Source organism: Protopterus annectens, chromosome 6.part0 (genome assembly GCF_019279795.1).
Source record: "Protopterus annectens isolate FY-2018-M chromosome 6.part0, PAN1.0, whole genome shotgun sequence".
Lineage (NCBI taxonomy): Eukaryota > Metazoa > Chordata > Ceratodontiformes > Protopteridae > Protopterus > Protopterus annectens.
Genome location: NC_056737.1, coordinates 1583316337 through 1583341380, shown reverse-complemented (window position 1 = coordinate 1583341380; position 25044 = coordinate 1583316337).

The following is a 25044-nucleotide window of genomic DNA, read 5'->3' as shown; positions in this document are numbered from 1 at the left end:
TGTGAATTCAAGGATGTGTTTAAAGGTTCAGATTATTAGCTAGAAGGGATGTACAACTGTGAGGAACAGTTTGGAGACTCAGAGTCTGATTCTCGGAAATAATCCTACTTAAAGGTGAAAAATTATACATGTTTTAAAACCACAAGGGCTTTAAATAGAGCTTGAGAAAAGTCTTACCATTACTGTTGAGCATCTCTGTGAGTAGATATAGTGAGAGATGAAATGTGTTTTGTCTTTTTTTTCTTTTTTTTGGGTGGGAGACTTCTAAAGAAACCATTCATGATGGGCTTGATCTCGGATTAACCTTCAAAAGGGAACCAAGGACATCTTCATTTACTATTATCTGAGGAGCTATGTCTGGTTCCCTCCAAAATTACAAGCCTGGGTTCTTATTTCTTAGCCTAAACAGCCATCTGACTGGTTGGACAGGATGTGCCAGTAGGCTGCTCTGTGTCAGCCTCTAAAGGGGTTGCTACAGACTGACAGGCCCAGGGGTTGGATGGTCTCTAAGCTGGTCAATAGTCTCAGCTAAGACATCTGACTCCAACCTAGAGAAAGAATCAGACAAGGTAATGTCTTCTTTCTGTTTTTTGCTTTTCCTTTTGGGCTGTGACAGTAAATCCTAGGAGGGAGCTTCCAACTGCATACTGGCTCCAACCAAAGCCTGCAAATACTTGTGCTAAATACATTTTTAAGGAAGTAAAATGGCAGTCTTTAGTTTTCTGGTTAGGTTATAAGCAGAAAAGACAATGGATATGCCTATCCTATTATGTGATCTGCCAACCACAGAGACATTTAGCACTCTTAGATGACATGAACAATATATAAAAATCATAAAAGGTTCAATAATTAGGAGGGGTCCCCAATGTGGTACTTATCTTTTCCTTACAAAGGCAATGGGATCCTTTCATATGTTTGGCAGACTGTTCTTCAGATAGAGTCTTGCTCCCATCAAAAAAGTTCTGAGGACTTTCTTACTCATAAGTCCCTTAAGTACAAGCATATATTTATTGTACCTATGTCTAAGGTTGCATGTATGGTGTATGAGGAAGTTGTGCCTAAGCTTTGGTATACTAGTCAGATGCATGGTATTGTTGGCAAGATACATTCTAACTGCCAGCACTGCTGCAACAGTGATCTAATGAAGGGCATCTGGCACTATCAATGTTCACGGGGCTTTCATCCACAAATGTTATTCACCTCTGTTCCTCTATGTCCTTTTGAGTTACCTGTTGTTATTATTATTACCTCTACTTTACTAATGCTATCCCAGTCTTAACTCTGGATCAGTGAATGCACCATGATCATGAACACTGGCCTTTAATATCAATTTTTTTTTCTTTATCAATAGCTGATGCATTGAACTTTCCTGTTTTATCTATTAATTCAATTATATGATCTTTACCTGCATTTTCTTTTTTGTACAATTATAGTAAAACTGTTTTAATAGCTGGTTAACTCATCAACGCCTGTTAGGAGCCAATCAAGCTGCTAAATTCCTTACTCCTGGTAGGCTGGAGAGAAAGTACAGTTTTGTACCTACCATAAATGTAGATGTTCGAGGATCCACATTGCTGCAGTCCTAACTATTGGGTAGTCAGTCCGCAGTGGGCGAGGCCAATAAAGTATATGGCTGGCGTAGGTCATACGCAGGGACGACGCCAGTAAGTGCTACGAATACTTATGACGCATGACATATCCTCAGTCCTTTCTTTTTTTGCCCCAGAAGAGAGAAGAAGAGAAAAAAAGATAAGGCCAAAACCCCAAAACTCCAAACATACCACCAAAGAAAATATAACATATATATATAAAAAAGCAGAGAGACAACCTCACCTACACAACCACCCTAAACACAGAGGGAAGGGAAGGGGAGGTAGTGGACTGCAGCAATGTGGATCCTCGAACATCTACATTTATGGTAGGTACTGTACTCCATGTTGCTCATTCCACATTACTGCAGTGCAGTCTATTGGGTAGAAGGTAAAAAAGCAAATGAGGTAAGGGAGGCTGGCAATAAGAAAGGAAGCAGGAACTGAAAATGCCAAAATAGCTGTGGCAAACCAAACCCCTAGACTAGAGTAGAGAGAGAGAGTATAATGCTTAGAGAGAAGATATGCACTGACTGCCCAGTAGCTGCCTCAAAATATATCCCACCCCCACCCCTTAGAAATGTATGTGAAGCTGAAGTGGCAGTAGGAATGAGGCCCTATCCCAGCTGGAATCTCCAATCTCCTTGCAACAAATGCAAAATACAATGCAACACCCAATCCACCTAGAAATAGTTTGTTTGTTTTTCAAATAAGCAAACCAGAACAACAAGCAAAAGAAAACAACTGCTGCTGCTGCCACAAAAAATCTTAGTCCTGCTCAAATAATAATATAATGTGCCTGTGTACGCTAAAGTGTGCAAAAATTTTTTTAGAATAGTTTGGTTTAAAGCCACACTAGAAACCACCTAGAGGCAAAAGGAAGGATTTAGGTAATAAGATACTCCTATCCTTATGAAAAAAAAAAAAAAGGACCGCCAAGGGCCTGCAACTCAGAAAAAACTCTTCTTCTTGAGTGAAGGCCAAAAAAAAAAAGCAGCCATGACAAATATTTCATTCATTCAGCAGTAGCCGCAAGCTCAAAAGGTGTTTGAGTAATCTTCCAAGTCCAAAAACAAAAAGATGAGAAGCGAGGCAGGGGAGCTCGTGGGGTCTTATATATTCTTTATCTAATTGCCCTAAGAAACAAATTGAACAAAAAACAATGGTCCACACTCAAATTAGGCTCAGAAATCTCCAAATTGTTTGCTGCACTCCAAAAAAAAAAAATCTGCATTTTTCGGAATCAAGGTAAAGGCCATGGAGGCTTCCTACCAGCAGTGCTGCTGAGGCCAATCTGGAGCTATTAAAATCATCAAAACTTTGGCAGCTGGTGTTTTGTGGAAGCGAAACAGAACAGAGTCTCTCCGCAGAGAAACCTGCCTGAAGAGTTAGTTTGCAGCTGAGCGCTGTCCCATCGATGAGCTCCCAAGCAATGTCTGAGGCATCTGTCGTTAGAATCTGACTCGCCCTCTGGGGCAGAGAGAGAGTCCCTTTTGTTTAGGTGACATTCTGAGCCCACAAAAAAAAATTTTTTGAATGCAAGGTATTATTTGAATGACAGTGTCCAAAATGGCAGTAGCTTGTGTCCATACATTTTGAGACCATTTTGCAGCTTCCTCTTATGCTTGTCCGGGGTAAAAAGGCCATCTGGGCTGCTGTATTCAGTCACACACAGAAAGAAAAGTCTTTGAGAGAGGTACTACTTTGGACTTTATTTAGTTTCACAGAATACCTAGCATTGAGCCAGAATCAGGCAATCGTCCAAGTAAGGATAGATTTGAATTCCTTTAGCCTGAAGTAAGCTATCACTGGAGCAGAACCCTTTGTGAATACTCTGGGGGCGGTAGATAAGCCAAAGGGCGTGTTCCCTTCTTGACGGGTAACAGGAACGAGAATAATGAACTGGCAGCTGGAAAGGCAGGTCATTGGGTCTGCTTACGAAGGACTGACCTGCCCTCACTAGAAGTCTGAGCAGGAGAACTCCCTGTCCTAGGCCTAAAGGAAGGAATCATAAGCAGGATAAGTCCATCCCTTAGAGCTAAATTCTGATCTCTCAACCAGGCGTGCCTACGAAGAACAGAACCAGTGGCAGCCAAGGCCTGCACAGCATCAAAACCACACTGCAAGGAATGTTTACCCACCTGTTCAGACACATGAACTAAATCCTGCAACTCCACCTTAGATTTCAGTTGTGAAAGGAGATAATTCTGATATTTTAACATGGGTCTGCCCTAGGACTCTTGGAAGCCTCTGCAAAACATCTTCCACCACATTCAGAACAGGAGGTATAGCTAAAGGCCTATGCTGGGGTAAGCCTTTTCCTGGAATCAGAGAAATCTTGACCTTCCCATTTAAAATGCTCCCTCATGGAATGCAGAGTCTATGAAAATGAAAAATCCTCAGGAGAGTAGAATCATCCACATCAGAATCAGAATAAGGAGGATACTCCTGCAAGTCTTCAACATTGCTCAAAACTCTCAAACTCAGGTTCCACCCTAGGCCTCTTATCAGGAGGGGGCATAGAACCTCTTATCATAGTAATCAAATCCTCTGCCATTTTAAGCATATGTTTCTTAGGCAAAGACCCTGAAGCACTAGGAGAAACCCCACTGAAGCTACACTTGGCCTGCCTCTCAAAGAAGTCTTGGAAACAGAAGGAGGCTCTAACCACCTTAGGAAGAGAGGGATGTACAGCCACCTGAGAAGCCCCCTCAGCCTGGCCTACTTCCTGAGAGGATACATCCTGTAACAGTAAAGTCTCTCCCTGAGACTCCAAAGAAACACCTGGCAGAACCTCCAACCGACGCCTGGGACTGTCGGTTCTTCCCCCAGCTTTGCTGCTTTGTCCTTGCGCTTTTGGTCGAAGCGGCGGGAGCATCCGACGGCATTTTATAATTACAACGCTTCCCAAACACTAACCTGGCACAGTCTAACCTTCTCTTAATAGTTGTTAAATCTAGCACAAGAAACAAGGTATACACAAAGTATGATAATCCCTATGAGGTATCTGTTTCCCACAAGAAATACAGTTATTCACTTTTTCTGACATCCGGTTAAATACTGAGGCAAGAAAAAACAAAATAATCCCCAACGGGTACGAAACTTTCAGAACGCCAACCTGCACTCGCAAAATTGCTTCTGCATCGGACCATGTGGCAAAAAAGACTGAGGATATGACGTCGGTCATGCGCATTAGTACCTGACGCGTACACGCCAGTCTCTAATGCGCCCTGACCTCGTCAGCGGACTACCCAATAGTTAGGACTGCAGCAATGTGGAATGAAGAACATCTTGCCTTGAGCTGATGGTATAACAAAAAGTTATATGTGAGAAAATCTCTAACTGGACAAGGAAAATATCTTTTTGCATTTCTGATTCAGCAAAGTCATTTATGACATTTAATGTGTTATACATAGTCTGCTATTTAGGTTCTGTTCGCTTAAATGGAGCAAGACAATCCACAGAACTACTGCTGCAGGCATACATCAGAATACTGTATCTGATCAACTTTCTAGGAGGTAATCAGTTAATTATTCTACTTGGCTGAAATCCTGTCTTCTTATTACCATGATACTTATTATCATTAATATCTTTAAAACTTTACTTCAATAGGCAAAACAATGAAATGCAACAAAAGTTCATTACTTTATCACTTCTACAATCAAAATTAACTGGCCTTGGCTGGATTCAAACCTAGATTTGAATGAACAGACATAGAGTAAACATCTGCCCGGCCTAGTTGGATTACAGATAGTGCTGGCACTATCCTGAATAAAATACAGCAGTTAAAGAAACATTGTAAAAAACAACCCACAATTAATTCAAATTATGACTGAAACAAGCATGAATAGTAGGGCTCACTCTTTTGACAGCAAGTAACATTGCCTCTTGTGATTTCTGATCCATTGTTCCAGTTATCCTAGATTTTCTCTGATCTAGGTTTGAATCTGGATTTCCATTAACTCTCTCTTATCTGGCAAACTTTGAGTTATAAGTTCTTTGTTCTGCTGCACCTTCCAGAATTACTAACTGATCCTTACAAAAACTAGACTCATTCTTTCCTAATCTATTTCACACAAAAACAAAAACTGATTGTTGAGACCATTAAATAGCTTTGCAGTTCCATTTGACACTAGACTCACTCTGTAATCTACTATAAGCATTTTTGTAACTGTTGAATTTCTTATTTTGCTTTCCATGTTTCCCCTTTGTCATGTACATATTTTCTAAAACCAGATAAAGACTGTGGCATCTCTCTGGTTATTTCTCAAAGCACAAATTAAGACATCACCACCCTACATCATAAATTATAACCCAGCTTTACAAACAATGTGGTTATAATCAATCAAACATTATGATCTTTAGAAAGTACAGTTGTGTACACTTACCATAAATGTAGATGTTCAAGTGTATTCACTGTTGCAGTCATTACATTTGGGTTATCTGCTTGCAGGTAGCCCTCAGTCGGCCTGATTAACAAAGTCTTGGGTCCTGTGTCGGTTGCTGTCCCTTCTTCCATGATGTCAGGGGTATAAAACATGCAGCTGGCACCATTACATCAGTTTTTCTTGCCCCAGATGTCAGGTGCCCCCCTAATGGGAAGCAATTAAATATAAAAAAGTACAATGTTATACCTCCAACAAAAAAGCAGATACACCAAAAAGCTTTTAAGCATAGTAAAGGAAAGTAGAGGTATAACCAAAAGAAGTTAGGGGGCTGGAGGGAGGGTAACCAGGACTGCAACAGTGAATACACTCGAACATCTACATTTATGGTAAGTGTACACAACTGTACTATGTTCTTCGTGTTTCACTGTTGCAGTCATTACATTTGGGTAGATTCCCAAAGCTATGGTTGGGAGGCAGAATTTAAATAGCATTAGGACCAGCTATAAGGCCCTGCAAGACTGCAGTGGCAAAGCCAGGTCTGGATTTAGAGAAAATTGGCAAATGATAATGCCTGGTGAAAGTATATACAGAACTCCAGGTAGCCGCTTCTAGGGTGGCCCTGGTAGGGACGCCTCTGAGAAAGGCTGTAGAGGTAGATGCAGCCCTGGTGGCGTGAGGTCTGATCCCCTGGGGGATAGGTTTTCCATGGTGCTTATAGCAGAAATGAATGCAATGGCCTATCCAATTAGAAATGGTTTGCTTTGAAATAGCCTTCTCCTATGCCCCTGCAGCAAATGCCACCAGCAGTTGTTCAGATTTCCTTTGAGGTTTAGTCCTGTCCAAACAGAATCTAAGTTTTATCTGTGCACATCAAAGGAATGCAATATCCATTCCCCTTTGTTCTGTAGATTGGGAAAGAAGGTTGGCAAATTAATGCATTGATTGAGAGCCACACTGGATACCACCTTGGGCATGAAGGATGGATTGGTTCTGAGGGACACCCTGTCCGCATGAAAGATGATGAAAGGATCCACTGCCATAAGGGCCTGTAATTCAGATACCCTTCTAGCTGAAGTGATTGCTAAAAGGAAAGCTGTTTTCCAACAAAGAAATTTTAAGTCCGCAGTAGCAGCTGGCTCGAAAGGAGGTAGGGTGAGTTTCTCCAAAACAAAGTTAAGGTCCCAGGCAGGGGTTGGAGTTCTCCTGGGTGGTCTCAAATTTTTGGCCCCTCTGAGGAGCTGCTTGAGCAGTGGATGAGAGAAGAGGGGAGGTTCTGTGTTATAATGAGCTGAAATGGCTGAGGCATGGATTGTAATGGAGGAAAAAGAGATGCCCCTGTGAAACATCTCAGTTAATTATTGTAAATGCTGAGGTAAATTGGGTGCTGCGGTGCTCATCCCTTGAGATTGGTTCCAGCAGAGAATCTTTTCCATTTTTCAGCATAAGATTTTCTAGTACTAGGCCTCCTTGCCTCTAAAATGCTATCCATCACAGGTTTACTGAGGGATGGTAAAGGAGAGATTAGGTAATTAGCCAGGCTGCAAGGTTCAGTGTTAGAAGCTGAGGGTGCAGAATCTGGTTCTCCTGCTGGGACAACAGGGAAGGAGTCTGAGGCAGGTGCCATGGGGGTATCCATGACACACTGCGCAGGAGGGGGTACCAGTGTTAGTGTGGCCAGTTAGGAGCAATCAAAATCATCCTTGGTTTGTCCTATTTAATTTTTACTATTACTTTGGAGAGCAGAGGCGGGGGGGGGGGGCATAGACTGATAGTTTTTTCCAGCTGAAGGATTGAGCATCCACTTTCCAGGCTTGTTTGTAGGGAGTCCTTGTGCAAAATTTGTCCAATTGGTAGTTCTGGGGAGAGGCAAATAGGTCTATATCTGGGCTCCCCCATTTGCTTGTCAACATGTTGAAAATCCTTGGTTCCAGTTTCCACTCGTGTGGGTCCATGAGGTTTCTGCTTAGTCCGTCTGCCAGTGTATTTAATTCTCCTGGCAGGAATTGAGCTTGTAGGTGCACTTGGTAGCTCAAGGCTGTGTTCCACAATGCCATGGCTAGTCTGCAGAGGGGGTAAGAATGTGTACCCCCCTGCTTGTTTATGTACCACATAACAGTGGTGTTGTCCGTCTTTACCATTAGTTGTCCTGGAAGAATGTGGTCCTTGAAGGCTGTCAGAGCATTCTGTACAGCTAATATTTCTTTTTGATTGATATGCAGGTCCATTTGATTTGGGTTCCATTTGCCCTGAATGCACTTCCCTGCCAGGTGAGCCCCCCATGCATAGTCTGATGCATCTGTTGTGAGGGTTTGGGCGGCAGGGGATGGTGTGAAAGATAGTCCCTTATTTTGGTGGCAGGCCTCTGCCCACCAAAGGAACTCTAAGCGTAGGCAAGGTATGATAGGAATCATTGCTTCTAGATCCTGGGAATGTTGACACCATGGGCTTTTTAGATACCACTGTAGTTTTCTCATATGCAGTCTTGCATATGGAATTAGAAGAATGCAGGAGGCCATGAATCCCAAGGCTTGCAGTATTTGTCTTGCAGATAGCAGGTTTTTCGTGGCCACTTGTTTGAAGTAGGTTGTCAAATGAATTTGTTTCTCTGGCATGAGGTAAGCCATTTGGGAAGTTGTATTCAAGATTGCTTCCAGGAATATAATTTGTTGACAGGGTACCAGGTGTGATTTCTTTTCATTTATGGTGTACCCTAGACAGGTTAGAACCCTTTGTACAAAGGCCAGATAATTCAAAAGTATTTCCTGGCTTTCTGCCTGAATTAGACAGTCATCCAGGTATGGGTATATTTGAATATTTCTTTGCCTGCAAAATGCAATAACTGGAGCTAGGCACTTTGTGAATACCCTGGGCACAGTAGATAAGCCAAAGGGCAGTGCAGAGAATTGATAGTGTGTGTAGCCTGCTTTGAAGCGAAGGTATCTTCTGCAAGATTCCCTGATTGGGATGTGCAGGTATGCTTCTTTTAAATCTAGTGTTGCCAACCAGGCATCTTGCCTAGCATAGGAAGCAACTGGTGAAGAGTCAGCATCTTGAATTTTGGAATCTCCACAAAGATGTTTAGAGTAGACAAGTCCAGGATAGGATGCCATGAATTGTCTTTTCTGGGTGCCAGGAAAAGTCTCGAGTAGAATCCTTGTCCCTTTTCCTGTTCTGGTACCAACTGAATAGCCCCCATGCTTAAGAGAGAAAGTATTTAGTTTTGGGCCTCTGCCCACTTATTTGGAGGTAGGTCCAGCCACCTGTTTGGTGTTGGCAATGTGTGGAAGTGAAATCTGTATCCCTGGGACACTATTTAAAACCCATTTGTCCTGGGTAATGAGCTCCCAGTTCTTTGCATGAAGAGCAATCTTTCCCCCCAAAGGGGCAGTCAGTTGACAAGTGCTTGGAAATTTTAAAAGAAAGTCATTGTGACAGTTTACCATCAGGGGGAGTCTTATTACTCCCAGATTTGGAAGTGGAGGCCCCCCACTGCTTAGTCCTGTGTGTCCCCTGGGACTGATACTTGGGGTTTCTGCTGTGTCTAAGTTTGGCTTGAGAAGACCTGGAAGGGGCTGGAAAGGACAAATTTTTAGAGGGCCAGTGCCTACTAAACCTAGGAGGCTGAACTTGTAAAAACTCCTTAACAGTTTGTATAGATTTAGCTTAATCTTCCATATTTTTAAGAACTTCCTCAGCCTTGTTGCCAAGCAGGTGGTCCTGATTTAAGGGAGCATCCAACAATTTAGCTTTAACATGATCAGGTAAAGATTGCTCCTTAGCCAAGCATGCCTTCTGAACACAGACCCAGTAACAGCAGCCCTGCAAGAGGCCTCTAATGAATCAAAACCACATTGCAAAGTATGTTTTCCAACCTGTTCAGCAGAATGCAGTAAATCCTGTATTTTTTTATTTTCCACACAATCAGGAATCAACATAATTTTCTGTTTAAACAATCCACTAACATGTTGCTGATACTTTAACATATGAAACTGGCAATTTAAAGCCCTAATGGCCAAGGTTGCAGAAGTGTAAACCTTCTTACCCTATCTATCCAGTGCCCTGGAGTCTCTATCAGAAGGGGTAGGATTTTTAGCAGTAGAAGCCTCAATTCCCTTGGGCCCCTGAGAAATAGTTTCTGGATCCGCAATAGGATTTTTAAAAAGGAACTTGTGTGACTCAGGGACCCTGTAGTATCTGTCAGGTTTTCTGGGAGCAGGAGGCAAGGAATCAGGGGGCAAACTAGATTCCGAAAAAGTATCAACGATATCTAGTACAAGAGGAATAGCTAAAGGCCTATGCTGAGGCAAGAGTAAGAAATACCTGAGCCTCTTTTTTGAATCAGAAAAGTCCTGGCTTTTCCAGTGGAAATGCTCCCTTAGAGTATGTAAGGTTTCACCAAAAGAAAAATCCTCTGGAGGGGAAGCAGAGGGAATAGAGTCCTCTGCATCAGAATCCTCATAAGTAGATAAGGGCAAATACAGATCATCAGAAGAATCAGAAAAAACAGAATTCTGGTCAGAAGATTCATAAACAACTTAATTCCTAGGCCTCTTAGAAGGGGAGGGTTGGCTACCCCTGATTAGAGTTATTAGATCTTCAGCCATTCTTATCAATTGTTTTTTAGGCATAGAGGCCTGGGCATTGTTTTTTTTAGGCATGGTTCGAGATTTAGGCCTAAGTGAAGAAGGAGGCATCCGTTTAATATGCAAGTCCATAGGCCTGAATATACCCTCAGAAGCCAGTGCTTGCACAGTGGCTTCAGACCCATCCAAGGTAGAGACATCAGTGGGTTCCATAGTTGAAACATGGGTCTCAGTAGAGGCCTGCGAATCAGAAGTAGCAGGTATCAGGGGCTGCAAAAGCACCTGAGTACCGGCGAACTGGCGACTGGCTTAGGAGAAGCATCATCGGCAGTTTTGGACCTCGGCGGCCTGTCTCTGTCTTTATCTTTGCGTTTTTTTCAGAATCCCAGTAGTTGGATGGCTAACTGACGACATTTCTGGATAATTAAACTGAGAACCAAAATATTTAGAGACGAAAATATACTGACGACGGATAGTGTGCTGATTAAATAAAGCACAAAACCGACAGCAAGGTACGTCATGGTCAGGGCCTAGGCAAGGAATACAGTACGAATGAAAATCTTTGAGGTATTTACTTTCCACAAGTAATACAATTATTAACTTTTACTGACATCGGTAAGGAGCAAGAAAAAGTTTCCCCAACAGGGTACTTAGCTTTAGTTGAAGACTTTGTTTCTGAAACTCAAAATGAAAATTTCAGGAGTCGGCCAACTGGCACTTGTGAACTGCTTCTGCTTCGGGCACCGCACGGCAAGAAAAACTGATGTAACGGCGTCGGCTGCATGTTTTATACCCCTGACAACTTGAAGTCATGGAAGAAGGGACAGCAACTGACGCAGGACCCAAGACTTTGTTAATCAGGCCGACTGAGGGCTACCTGCAAGCAGATAACCCAAATGTAATGACTGCAACAGTGAAACACAAAGAACATCCTCACAAAGACTTCCAAATACCACACATTACAATTACCTGCTACCACTATAAGTCAGAACAAAAATATCTAGGGATAACTTTGGACCCTACTCTCATATATTCAAAGCATTCTGATATTAGAAAACCCTACTCCAACTAAAGTATGTTATAGTATTTCTCACTTCTTTACACATTCAGCCCACTAAAAAAATAAATAAGGCCCTTTTTTATAATGTTACATTCAACATCAAACACATACAAAATACAAACTCCTATGGATACAATCTATAGATTTGTACTGTTTCCAGAAACTACAAATCAAACAACTGAACTATGCACTAAGGAATACTTAAGATGTCCTAACTCTCATTAGATCCATTTCAAAAAAAAAAAATCACTGGAGAAAGAACATTCTACAAGCTGGCCCCTTAGTAACTTGGAATCAAGTTTCTATAGAAGACAACAGACACTTGAAGCACTGAAACATTCAAAAAGCAGACAAAGTGCAGCTGCATAATTACTCCAATTGCAGTTGCTTTTCTGACAACAGCCAGTCTTTGTATTTCATGCAGAAATCATATGTATATATGTAAAGTCATAACTGACTAGCCTAATGGTTGCATGCAGTCCTAGCTATACATATTGTAAATAGGTTTACCTAATGTATTGTCATTATTTTATTACCATGCCTTGGTGTTTGTACTTCTGTCATGTTTTGCAATGCACCATTGTGCTCATGTCATGGCTGACTTACCTGGTTATCAAACTGAAATAAAGAAATAACTTACATAGCAGTATATCATTAAATACTGGGATCACTTCAGCAGTGGCATATCAGCAATGGGAAACAACAAGTGAACATCTGTCCTGACTTTCAGAGTTCTGGACATCCCTTGTGTCGCTCGTCTTGTGTATCTGAATAAGACAATGAGGCTTGGGTGTTCATTTAAGTAGTTTATTATACACAAACACATCAGGATGGATGGCAGGAACATTAAACTTAAACTGACTGACTAACTACTGCACACATGCATGCTTACAGTCTGGCTGCTCACTCAAAATGACACTCTTGCTTGCATGTGCTCAGTACTTATATGCACATGCCCACTGATTGGAATGCTTCTTAAAGGTACATCACACACTCTGATCTAGACCTTGTATGGTCTGGTATCATCCCCATATCAGGCTGACACTTGGTAGAAATATAACAGCAGCAGCCATAGCACATTAGTTCCTTTCTTATAGGTTTATAGGTGTTTACTAGACTAACAACCACGAGGGCCTATTTAAGTCTAGCCATGCATCCCAAATCTCTGACAAGTTCTGATACCCTTGATAAGTAAGCATGTGCCTGGGAGATTAACCATTTACAGGTTACCTGTGTCTATTAGAGACATAGGTGCCAAACCAGGGATGAATTTCCAGTTTCTCAGCCAATTGTCCAAGTTGCACTTGAATTGGATTATGGAGGAACTCTGCTTCACATGGATGGTGAGCCTGTTCCATAGACAGGGTAGTCTTTGGGATACATACATCTCTCTCCAGCAGGTCCTATTTATATCACAGGCAAGGATTAAGTCTTTAGAATGGGCAGTTCTGGTGCTGCTTGTTTTGTGGATATGCAGGAGGCATTTCTGTGTGAGTGAAGTAGGTTTGTCCCAGCATAATGTGCTCAAAGAAGATTCCAGAGATAAAGGTCAGCAGTGACCTTTTGAGACATCCATTGCCTCAAAACTGCAGATGTAACTTCAGCAAAAGGTCATACAGCATGAAATGGCATATCACCTTTGTTTCTTTACTTACAAGGATAACATCAGTGACAAAGTGGGATACAGTCTCTACCACAGAAGTGATCCTGCATTTAAATTGGGCCGCTGTGGAAAGTTGCTACATAGCTGTGCTACAATCAGCACAAGGACCGATTCTGCAGTATTGTTCATAAAGGACAGAAAAAAAAACATTAAACCTATAAATACCATGGTCACACAGACAGGATGTAGGAGCTAATGTGTGCTGCATGACTGTTGTAGAAAACTCTATTCTGCTTCTAGAGGGCGAATTGAGTTTATACTATGAGCAGAAAGTGTCCAGAGTGGATCAACAGTAGATTTAGTCATTTGCTTTTCAAATGTTATGGATGCATGCATTTCTGAAGATTGCAGCAAAGATATTTGGTGTTCTAGCAGAATAAGCTTTGATGTGTGCTTATATGGTCTTACCATGGATAGTCATAAAAGACAATACAATTAGTTAAGTTACATATTGTCTGCTTGGTCACTGGTCTACAGAGCTTCCCTTACTTAAAAGATGTAAAAAAAAAATAGCCTTTTTATTTCCACACTCTAGCTCCAGTTACATATCAGCTGTCTAGACACAAGTAATGCAAGAGCATCTCTCTCCTCCATGTTGAGACCTGGGAAATACTAGCAGCTGGACAGTCTAATTCAAGGCCAACTCAAAGACCACATTTGGCATTAGTGATATGTTTGTTCTTAAGGTACTCTGCCCCACAATGAAGATGGTGTATGATTCTGTAGCCATCAGGTCTGGTGCTCAGACAACCTGCCAGCAGAAATGATAGTCACCAAAAATATGACTTGTCATGAAAGAAACATAAAACCACTATGACTAGCTGATAGAAAAGGAGGGAGTAAAGTTTGTCCAGGCAAAACTAAAGCTAGCTGGTGGATAAGCCACCAGTTTCCTGAGTAACCTAAGATGTAGAACTCCCCTGCTATGTTGTATTCTGTGTGATGAGCAAGAATGGCTGTTCGTAAGTAGTTACTAGGCATGCAGTCTAGAAGACCACTATGCAGCCTAGCCCAAATTTCCAGTTGTCCCAGAGCACAGTCCAGATTCACATAGTATAAAAGGAGGTTGAGGAATCAAGTCCTGGACTACAGAAAACATTTTATAACAGTTCATAGCCTTTACCATCTATGCTAACTGCCAGATCATTAAGAACTCTTGAGTACTGGAGAAGAGGACAGAGGATTCCATTAGTAAACAAGCTGAAATGGTAAACAGATGGGTGAACTTCATCTGGGGCATAGCAATGGCTGCCTGCATTAAACAGTTTACTGAAATAAGGACCTGATGGACATATGCTTTTTTAGGTGAAAATCACAAGATGCATACCATAATGAAAATATTTTCCATTTGTCCAAGTATAAATTTCCAGTAGCAGGCTTACTGACATCCATAAGGACAGAAAGCACATCTAGAGTAAAGGTATTCTAATAGGATTTGAGGATGTGTTCTCCAAACTATCAGTCTGTGAATGGTGACGTTAGTGTATACTAGGATGCTTATAAGGTAGTTGAATAAAAAATAATGTGAAGGAAGAATGAAGGACTCTACTTTTTTCAGTTGCACCAACAGGGAGAACCATAGCTATCATGCAAGGAAAATACTATCACAATCAGGTTTGCTTACTCCTCTGTCTCTCTGTCATTAGAAGCCCAAGAATTACAGGAATGAAAGGAAATGCACTGAGAGATTGTGTTGGTCACCAAAACATGTCTGAAAGGAGAAACGAGAACAGAGCCGACCTATTTGGCTGTATTGTGGACAGTAAGGAGGTCCATGCAAGAAAACCCTGAGTGATGTGTAAGAGTCGTGAGGGTCTCTGTATCCATTGTCTATTTATGGATGTTAGCAGACCATCTGCTTAGCTGACTATGGTATTCTCTGTTGGGATACAGAATCTAAAAGGAGACTGTTGGAGGACTGTTTCCCAGACTAGTACAGCAAACTGCATAAATGGTATAAATTGGTACCTTGCTCATTTTCTGATGTACCATATAACTGTGAGATTCTCTATCACTACACTTGACCTGGCTTCATAACATTCCTGAAAAACTGAAGGCATAAATCAGGGTAAAAATTTCCTTACATTTAATTTTGAGATGTAAATTCATCTAAGCCTAAACTGCCCATGGTGGGCCCCACAAGCCAGTAGAACCAGCATCAGCAGGGTACAGTTTAACTCCTCTGGAAGGGAAGTAAAATACATTCCCTGGTTCTAGCTGATGTATGGGGTGTCTAATTAAACTCTGAATATAATGTGTGATAATAAGAGTTATGTCTAGAGTGTGCGATTGTCATAGTCATAATTTCCTCAGACACTAGTGAGTATTCCGGGTGTACAGTTCATTATAGCAGCCATAAGAAGAGCTGATACATATCCCAGGGCTTTCAGAATCTCCCTGGTAGTTAAGTGGTTTCTTTAGGCAAAACTAAAAATGGGACTGAGAGAGAGAACCATGTTCTTCAAGCTAAGACCGTCCCCAGAAAGGTCCTGGTCCTGTAAAGAATGTTACCGGACTCTTGCATATCATAGGACCCTAAGCTAGTCAAGAAAGAAATGGTTACATTTAGAGCTGTCTTAAATCCTCTTGGGACTGAGTCTACATCATGAATTTTATCAGACAGGAAAATCTGTAAATTTTATCTTATTTAAAAAAAAAAAAAAAATTGTGCTACTAATTTTCCCCTGTAGTGTTACTGTGTACAGTAGATCTGAAGGGGACATCAGAGGATGGTAGCAGTCAATCAGAGCAGCCATATCTGACATCTCTGTAATGTCATTTTTGCCCACATGGAGTCTAGGCTTATAATTACCACACAGAAAATATCAGCACTGTGAATTCTTTCTTTGTTGAGGGAGACACCACTTCTTTCTAGAGAGAATGAGAACTCTGGATTAATACCTAAAATCACTTCAAGCTTTACCAAGCAAGATGCAGATATTGCCAGATCCTCTTCCCTAAGGGTATCCTGTTGAAGATGCCAGATCCTGTGGATACAGATGTTTGTTTTCTCTGTGGATTGTTGAAAGCATAGCACCATTTTCACTGGCTGCAGATATATGACTTCTCTGACAATGATCTGCTGCTGGCATATTAACTGATCCTGCAGTGACAGCCATGAAAGGTACAACACAGTGCTACAACCTTTTGAATGTGGACTTTTTTTTTTTGTTTTACATACTTATGTCAAGTGATTTCACATGAGGCCATACATTAATTTATTTTTAGATATGTTTAGGCACATTTGTATACACCATTTACCATGAAGGCCCACCTACTTGTGGGTGTGTTATCATCACGAGAGCAGGAATATAAGTGACTGGTACAGCAATGTGTTTCAAAAGTTTGTGTACACCTTTGACTATATAACTGTAGCTGCTGTGTTGATTAACTGCTACTGTGGCCTGTGTGCTGAGTGGATCATGTTTCACTCAAGACTTCATAGATGTGAATCTTTCTAAATTGTATTGAAATTTGTTTCCGCATTTTTTTGTATGCCTTCACCAAAGTATCTGTATCTGAAACAACAGTTACCTGTCAATAGGGGGCTATGTGCATGAGTATGGGTTCACTTCTAAATTTCCAAATCCCAAAATCCCGAGTTTCAGAACATCGAGTTCAGAATCCTGAAATCTTAGAATCTCAAAATAGTGAACCCTCCCTCAATACACCACTAAACACATGAAAAACAAGTGTATGCAGGGGGGCAAGCCCCCATGCACCCCCCACACCCCCGCTACTTAAATATACAAACTCCGAGATCACACTACAGCGAGGACATGGGAAATCTCCCAGTCCGCGCTGTATGCCAATCTCCGTTCAGGATTTTGAAGTTTTAAAACTTTGAACATATGATCTTCAATCATATGAGATTCGAAGTTTTAGACTTCGAAATTCTGAAGTGCACCTATGAGTATATATATTACTTTTACTGTACATTACTATAACAGGAGGTGGTAGATATATGTAATTGTTGGTGAATAATTCAGAAAAAACATTTTGGCAATTTGTGTATACCTTTAACTAGGTAACTGTTGCTTCTTTAATGGTCATCTTTCAACTACGGCCCATGTCTGTGATGGTGAGGTATGTTTCATCTGACACTGCACCAAGATGTACCAGATTCTAAACTGTTTAAAAATGTGTTGTGTAAAATGATATTGTAACTCAAGACACCACAGGTATGTGACCATGTTTCCCTTTGTATCTAGATATAACCTACAACTGGTAATGTACATCATAGTGCACCAGTACAAATAACCTACAAAGTTGGAGTAAGACAATGACAGTTTAGCAAATCTGAATCAGACAGAACTTTGCACACAACGCAGGCCTGACTACATGGATGATGGTATGGAAGATGATAATCTCATATATTTATATAACTGGATGCCAGCTGTTGCACAGATATTGACACTGAGGAAAACCTCCTACTCTTATTACTGCAAAATATTCATAGATTGTTGCTAGGCTAATGACGGGGGGCTAGCCTAGTCATGTTTTCTGACAATGATGTTGTCTTGCATCAAAATATGACATTGAAGGCCAGGCATTTATAAGCTACCTCTGTCCATAAGGGACATGGGTGCCAGGCCCAGTGTAAATTTCCTGTTCTCCATACACTGGTCTAGGTTGCGCTTAAACTGGGTAATAGACAAACTCAGCTTCACATTGACAAGAAGCCTGTTCAACAAGAGGGGTGGCCTCTGGGCCACAAATCTTTTTCTCTCCAGTGTGTTCTGTTTAAGTCACAAACAGAATTCAGGTCCCTAGACATTGTATTTCTGGCCCCCTTTGACGTACGGATATGTAGGAGATTCATAAGTATGGAGTTTGCAGATGCCTTGTAAGCCAGGCATAGATCACACCTCAGCAATCTATAGGGGAATGAGTAGAGGGAAAGGGCTTTAAGGCGCTCTGCATAAAGCAGGCTGGTTATGCCTTGTATTCTTTTTGCATATGCCTGGTCAGGTACATACCAAATGGACCATTGTACTCTATGATTGGTCTGATAAGTACAGTGGGATAATGACCTCTCTGGACTTAAATGCCATGCCCTTACTTATATGTTGCACAACATAAAATGATTTCCTCACCACTGTGGCTATGTGGTGGTCAAAAGTAAAGCTAATATCAACATGCATACCCAGATCCCTGACCACTGAGTCAACTTTTAGGGGCATATTATCAATATGGTAATTAGCCAGGATGATTGACTTCCCAAAGGGTACAATTATGCATTTCTTAGCATTGAGTTTAAGACCACTGCTTTAGCACCATTTGCTAGTCAGAGATGGACCTTCTTGAAGACTGTTAGCGCCCGCAGGGGAGTTGATGATAGCCCTCAGCTTGCAAACATCTACAAGCTTAATCAGCTGTAAACCTTCAGCATTTGCTTCCATTTTAGAGAAATATTTGCCAAAAGTCACAGGCCCAGTACTGCACAGTGGGGGGAATTCACTATTGACAGGCCCCTCGGTGAAGATGGCCTCACCTTTTTTGACCTCCTGGGTCCTGTCAGTGAGCCAGTTGGCTATCCAGCAGGTGATAAAAAGGTTTATATCTAAATTAGTGAGCTTGTCTATAATGTCTGAGTGGGGTATAGTATCAAAAACCTTGGCCAGGTTGAGGTGAGCTGTGTGCAGTCTTACCTTCATCCAATGCATTATTGACCCTCTCAAAAAAGTCCACCAGATTTAATAGGCATGACCTTCCTTTAACAAAACCGAACTGCGATGAATCCAGCATTTACAGGTTACCTATGTCCTCATTTATCATGCCCATGATGATTCTTTCCATGGCCTTACAAATGAGGCTGGTAAGACTTATGGGCCTGTATTTACTGGGATCGGTGGTTGGAACTCCTTTGTGCAGAGCTCCTCACTGACCCAATTCAAACACAACCTAGATAATTAGATAGGAGACCACAAATTCACCCCTGGGGTGGCACCCTTGTCCCTTATGGACAGGGGTAGCTGGTGTTTATCACAGACCCGCTTGGTTCATAAATTCATTCTTAACTACCCAAAAAAAGAACAAATGGAGGTACTTGAGACTAACATGGCTAGCCTTGTAACTGCCTATCAACCTATGACTGCAGCCATATTCCATTCCTTGGGCACAGAACCTGACTGAAAGATCCAGTTAAAAAGTGATTCGTGTTTACTAGAGAGATCATATTTCATGCTATTTATTTAACATACCAGGATGTTACTGGTGTCCACTGATGCAGTGTCTTTGGCCTTGGAAAGTGACTTGATGACTTGTTCCCTAGTAATGGTTGGGGGATTGTGGTATGCAGCGTTTCCTTTGGACTATGAGAGAGGGATGGGGGGGGGGGTTGACCTGAACCTGTCAGCCAAAAGGTTGGCAATGGCCTCTGGTTCAGTGTGGGTGATGCCATTTACAATAAGTTCTGTGCATTACTGTGCATTTCCCCTGAGATTATGGACATAGCTGTAGAAAGCTTTGTGGTTGTCCTTTGCCTGAGAAGCTATTTTTTTCTTTAAATGTAGCCTCTGAAGTATCAATTAACCCTCTTAGCTGCCTGTTTAGATTGGTCAGGGTGCTTTTAGTATGTATGTCTTATTCTTAACACAAGTGGGCACAACTCGCTCTATACATCTATCAATATGGCTGTACAGAGATTTATAAATAGCTCAGCATATGCTATGGTGCCTTTTGCCAAGGTGTCGCTTAGTTGATAGAAGTTAGCACTGGAATAGTTACTAAAGGTTTTTGGTTTCGCTGAATCCCTGGATTTTGTTTTTATTTCAAGTAATACTGCCTTATGGTCAAATCTGACAAGTGAAGACACTACATTGGTTAAGGAACATCAACCCCCACATTCATAAGTACAAGGTCAAGGATATTTTTACCCTTGGTAGAACAGTGGACCAACTGTTCCAGGATGTTGGTATTAAACTTTAGGAATCACTGGGCTGGTGCATTAGAAGTGGTGCAGGATTTCCAGTCTATAGAGGTGTAGTTGAAATCCCCTATGAATATCATATTGGGTTGAACAATGAGTGATCTAATACATTGAGATAGGGAGTATGAATTTCCTTGGACAAGAAGGGGGACCTATAGGTTGCAAGGATGTGGTACAACACCCTATTTATGGTGAGTTGCACATATATGAGTTCCATTCGTTCATACACTTTAATTAGTCTGGATGTGAGGTTGGTTTTAATATAGACTGGGGCTCCTCCACATTTAGTTTCCTCCTGTGCAGTAGCTGATCTAAAGGTATGAAAAAAGAAGTTATGTACTCACCATAATGTTCCATCTGAGTAGGTAACTTCATTTGTCAGCAACCTGTGGGTATCAGATCCGACCTGGCACCTTTCCAAGCTAGAGATCCTAGCTCCAAACTCCTCCCCTTACCCATAATACCCTGCTACCTCCTTCCAATCCTCAAATCGCATTTGCCAATCTATAGAACTTCACAACGACAAAACAACAACCTGAAGAATCCTAACCTAAGGATTAAACAAATGACCTGAGAAACCATCCTAGGGTTCAGGTAATCAAAGAACCAGGTTAGGGGGAAGGAGGGAGGGTCGGTTGCTGACAAATGAAGTTACCTACTCAGATGGAATGTTACGGTGAGTACATAACTTCTTTATCTGAAGTAGGTAACTTCATTTGATCATCAACCTGTGGGACAGAGTCCCCAGCTACCAAAAACTTGTGAGGTCCTCAAGGAAGGATATTCCGGAGCACTGCAGAGCCAAAGAATGCCCTACCTCTAGACACTAAATCCAATTTATAGTGAGAGATAAAGGTATGAGAGGATGCCCAAGTAGCCGCAGAGCAAATGTCATCCAAGGGAACTCTCGATCAGAATGCAGCAGATGTAGCCATAGAGCGGGTAGAATGAGCATGAACCCCTGTAGGCTCCGTCAGGCCAGTTAGTTTGTATGTGAGCAGAATATAATTCGAAATCCATCTGGCCAGAGTTACCTTCGATACAGGCTTACCGAAGAAGGGTTTTGTAAAGGAGACAAAGAGCTGATCAGACTTGCGGAATGCAGCTGTTCTGCGTAAATAAAAATGTAACTGTCTATGAACATCTAACAAATGAAGTTTGTACTCCCCTTTGTTTTGATAGTTAGGGAAAAAAACTGGAAGATTAATGGACTGATTGATGTTCGCCTCGGAGGCCACTTTAGGTAGAAAGGATGGGTTAGTCCTGAGAGAGACCCTGTCCTTATGGAAAACATGATACGGGGCTATAATACAGAGGGCCTGAAGTTCTGACACCCTTCTAGCAGAGGTAATCGCTACCAAAAAGACAGTTTTCCAGAACAAGAATTTCAAATCAACAGAAGCTGCAGGTTCAAAAGGAGGTCCAGTCAGAGCCTGAAGGACCAAAGTTAAATCCCATGGAGGGATGGGGTTCCTAGTAGGAGGTCTCAAGAGGAATGTACCTTTCAGAAAGGTCTTGCAAATCTTGGTGGACGCGAGGGGATTGAGATTGTCCCCAATGTGAAAATGGGAGATGGCAGCCATTTGAACCTTTACAGTAGAAGAACTGGCTCCTTGCTGAAAAATATGAGATAGGAAATCGAGCACTGCTGGGATGGGAGCAGTGAAAGGGTCCAAATTCCTATGACACGCCCAAATGGAAAAACGCTTCCATTTACTATTGTAAACCTTCCTGGTAGAAGGCTTATGCGCCGCTACCAGGATAGATCTGACTGCAGACGAGATACCGGGAGTCCTAGCAACTAATGGAACTGGATCAACCAAGCTGAGAGCTTGAGATCGACCAGATTTGGGGGTATCAATCCCAAAAGATGAGATATCAGATCCAGGATGGGATCCAAGCTCCAAAGAGGAGCTAAGATGAGACCATAGGCACGGGAACCAGGCTTGATGAGGCCAGAATGGGGCTATGAGGATAATCTTGTTCCCCAACTGACGAGCTTTCTGTAAGAATTTTGTTATCAGTGGAAGAGGAGGATAATCATAAAGGAGACTGGGTGGCCAAGCATGAACTAGAGCATCTCTGGGGCTTTCCCCTGGAGGGGGAATTAGAGCAAAAAACTTGCTGCACTTCGTGTTGGAAGACAACGCAAAGAGATCACAGCAAGGCTGACCCCACTTGCGGAAGATCTGTTTCGCTACTACGGGATACACAGACCACTCGTAAGGTGAGAGGATAGTTCAACTTTGTCCGCTAGGATGTTGGACCGTCCCGGAATGTGCGTTGCTAACAGAAAATAGTTGGTGGATATCACCCAGTCCCAAACTCTCATGGCCTCTCGGCAAAGAAGGTAAGACCTGGTCCCCCCCTGTTTCTTGATGTACCAGACCACTGACATGTTGTCTGACTGAATTGCAATAGTCCCTGGAGGGAGAAAGGCATGAAGGGCTTGCAACGCTAGAAGCACCAGCCTCATCTCCAGACCATTGATATGCAGAATGGTCTCTGTCTGAGTCCACGTACCTTGGACAGTTCTGCCCGCGTAATGCCCCACCCCCACCCGAGGCGAGAAGCGTCTGTGGTCATCGTGGCTTGGGGTTGCGGCATAACAAATGGTCGACCTTCCCGAAGCTCTCAAGATTGGAGCCACCAGATGAGGGAATTTCTGCAAACTCTGCTGAGAGGAATCGGTAAGTCCAATGGGTGGTGAAGGATGGACCACTGAACCTGCAAAGTCCATTGGAGAATCCTCATGTGTAAGCAAGCTAAGGGTGTGAGATTGATTGCTGCTGCCATGGATGCTAAAGCCCTCAGGACTGACTCCACTGATGGGGCTGGTGACTGAAGAAGGGCTAAAACGTGTAAGGTCAAACTGTGAAGTCTGTCTGATGTCAAGAAGGCCATGGTCTGAAGCGTGTCTATTATCTGTTTTATTAAGGATAAGTGGATTGTCAGTGTACATGAGGCAATTGCTACAATACCTCAGAATACCCATCTCAACCAGACTGGCCACAGAGAGAGTTGGGAAGTGCATATCCATTGCTACTGATCTACTAGGGAGGAGTGAGGGAAATTTAAATATTGAATAGGTCAAGAAGACAAGGAACTTGATGAGCAATGCTCAGCTATGTGCAAACTACATGATCTGATAGTTAAAAAAACTGTCTAGACTGTAATGTTGCGGGAGTGCAGACCACAAACCTTCCTAATGTAAAATAACTATTTTGGAGCCCAAGTGCTTAAACCAGAACAGAGACACTTAAAACAAGAGGCAAAATAAGTCGTCACCAGGAATTCCCAGCTCAGAAGGGTGGAAGCTACCTTCTCCTCCCACAACAGTGTAGACCACAAACCTTCTTAAGGTAAAATAACTGGTTTGGAGCCCAAGTTCTTAAACAAGAACTAAGACACACTTAGAATAACAGAAACAATAAGCCTTCAATCAGCAATCCCCAGCTCAGAAGGGTGTAGGCTATCCTCCCTGCCACAAGAGTATAGACCACAAACCTTCCTAATGTAAAAGAGGTTATCCAACAGAGAACACACAGGGAGAATGTGCAGGTTTCACACAGACTCAGAAATACAGAAATGGAGGACAATGTTCACCCCTCATTGCTGTGCATAACTACATCTGAACTAGTAGTGAAGAGCAGGCACCCAGACATGAAGACATGGCAACTGGATTGCAGCAGGCCAGCGTATAGCTCCCCTTGAACACAGACCAAGTCCTAAAACTGAGCAGCCTATTCAAAGGTCACACATATGGTGACAGTCAGAGCTCTTAATAGTTCTGCCCCAGTGCAAAAGGTTCAAGTAACCATGCACACTCCCTACCACACAACAGTACTCAGTCAGACACACTGACTTATTAGTGCAGTTGAGAGTCAAATGCACAGTTTGGCATCAAGGCTAGTAAATACATATATTGGGTCACATGCACAACATATTAAACGGGCTACACGTGGCCCTACAGCTGATGAGATATGGGATAAACACCTATCCCACATTTATTCTGATGACTGCATATGGCAGGTGGAGCCAGTGACAGTCAAGAATCCAGGAAAGGCTGAAGTGGACTTTATGAATCTAATGCTTCCAGTGGAACTCTACATACTGATAACCATGAAATGAAATGGCATGCCCCCATAAAGAAGTTACTGGTCAAAAAACTGGATGCACAATGAACTCATATGACTGCAGTAGACACCCATGCCTGTCTAAGTGTACATTTCTACATGCCCATAAGTATAGGCAGTACCAGGAAATAGACTATAACTAGAGACATTTCCCCACAGTCAAACACCCAAAATAAAACTGATATGATGAAAAAGTACTATCACTGTAAATATGAGCAGAGCCCATTACATAGGTCACTAGCTCATCACAGGATCCATCAAGTATGGCCAATGTCCACTGGTGAATGCTGTTTACCATATATTCAAAATACAGTATAAACTGTATCATAAGGATAAAATGCACGAGACCATGGTGAGGCTCTGAGTGTCTTGCATTTAGACAGTACATGAAAAGTAAGCCTGAAAGTTTAACTAAAGGCATAACTGAATGGGTGACTGCAGATGCACACAATGGCTATGTGCAGGACATTCAAGTGTATAGTGGCAAGTCAAGAGGTTTCAGCAGTAGCCTGCTGGTAAAGTGATGGGTTGCAGATGTGAAAGGGCACCTGGGAAGAAGCATCAAATTTACTTAGATAACTTCTTCACCTCTGTCGACTTAATATGCCAACTGAGTGAGGGGCAATAATGTTTTGGAACCATATGCACTAACAGGTAGGACATTCACAGACCTTCTATAAGGCCATTTTGCAGA